We start from the raw sequence: 1,892 nt of genomic DNA, 5'->3' as shown, positions 1-1,892 counted from the left end.
GGATCTTCTGGCTGACTTGGAACTTCCTTAGGCGCCTGAGGAAGTAGAGGCGTTGTCGTGCCTTCTTCACAACACTGTCAATGTGTGTGGTCCATGACAAGTCCTCGGATATGTGGGCTCCGAGGTACTTGAAACTGTTCACTCTCTCAACTGGTGCCCCGTGAGGGACTGTTTTTTGTTACAAACTGTGTTTTTATTCACTGTTATATATTGGGGATACAGTGTATAAACCCTCACCTAGCTGTGGGGCTGTGTGTTGTTTAAGTGAGTAGGACAGTTTTCTTATAAATCGTTCTGGTCGCTATATATATGTGTGCTTGGCAAGGCCTGTGGCTAGCACTCGGTCGAAAGACTTGTCTTCCCTCATCATGAAGAAGTCTGTGTTCTTCTTTTGTGGTACATTTTACCGTTTGTCTGAGGGGGTTGTGTGTATTCTGTTACATTGGAAACATGGCATCGAGTCCACAACTTGGTTAGAGTGTTAGCCTACAGAAGTGCTCGTATATGTAGCTTGTACCGAGGTCTTGACCCTGTTAGGGTTTGAAACCGACCTCAAACGCACGGCACAGACAGGTAGTTCAGAGTTAGCCAAATACTAGGGTGTATTTATTTTCAGAGTCAAAAAGGAGCAAGTTACAATCTTGAAACAAAGGGAGACTGCCTTCAGCAGAGTTATCTGCGGCTCTGCAGATCCTCTTGGTGTTCGAGGTGGGGAACACACATCAGGTGCGTGATGGTAATTGATACTTGACCTAGAAGTGTGCGTTAGGCAACGGACCAATCATCACAGTACCTTAAGAAGCGTGTGGCGGGGAATGAACCAATCCTCACAGACCCTCTCTTAAACGTATGTGTTTTTTCTTAAAACATAAAACACGGGTGACGTGTTCACACATGAGCTGTGGCTGTGGCTGGCGTGCATTGGTTTAGCTTATCCTTGTGGATATACGCTTTTCATATAGCATGCTGGCTACGCGGGTATCATCGCTGCTGGTTGTTTTTCATCGTATCCGGGGTGTGGGGTCATGAGGGGGAGAACTGATGAACCCCTCCTCCCCTTTTTTCTGATTGATCAGGGGGTTGGGCCTTCTGTCCTTCGGGCTTCCTGTCGCACTGTTTGGTCAGCGCGTCATAGGGTAGGGAGAGGGGGGGGGAAGGGATTCCCTGGTCCCACGCCTTTTTTGGCCAGGTGGGTCACGGAATTCCCCCCGCCATAGAGTACATCACTGGGCGCGTTTCTATTGGTTGTGAGACTTCCGTGAGTTCTTTTCAGGCTCCATGTTGTGGACCTCTGTTGTCAAGACACGGTGCGTGTGAACTTAAACAAAAGTTTTCTTCTCTGCGCTCTGTTGCATATGTCTTGAGCTTTTGGTCACGTAGCTGAATGTTACATATATCTTTTCAAATTGTTACTCACGTGGGAAGTCTCTCTGGGGGTTCCCTGTCTCCTCTCTTTTATACAGAGCAGGTTTGACAGGGGTGTTTTTCCCTCAGACGCGGCATATGGGACCCATATCTGTGTCTCTTGGCCGGCTTCCTGCCGCTCTCCCAGGCGGCTCGGAGGGAACGTTATCTGGGTTCTTGTTAGAATTACCATTGATATGTTTTGGGTCTCGACGTGTACGTGGAATCACGCGTGGGCTTGCGCGCCTTGGTTGCTCATTTCATTGTAACAGCGTTTTCATGGGGCAACTGGGATGGAGTTTGTCTCTTCCGAGCGCCTGTGTACTGGGTTTGTCTCGATTAATTCTCGTTCATCTCTGGGGGGAGATAATGGAATAGATCAGAGCATTGGTGGAGGGGTCTCACGCTTTTGGGGTGGGCCACCAGGCGCAGTGCTTTTATGTTCTGACCGTCTTGGTGGCGCCCTCTGTGATGTTTTAGATCGACAT

This window comes from Notolepis coatsorum, assembly GCF_963971535.1.
Source record: "Notolepis coatsorum genome assembly, chromosome: 10".
Classification (NCBI taxonomy): Eukaryota; Metazoa; Chordata; class Actinopteri; order Aulopiformes; family Paralepididae; genus Notolepis; species Notolepis coatsorum.
The sequence above is the reverse complement of the archived record's forward strand: the minus strand, read 5'-3'. Positions refer to the sequence as shown.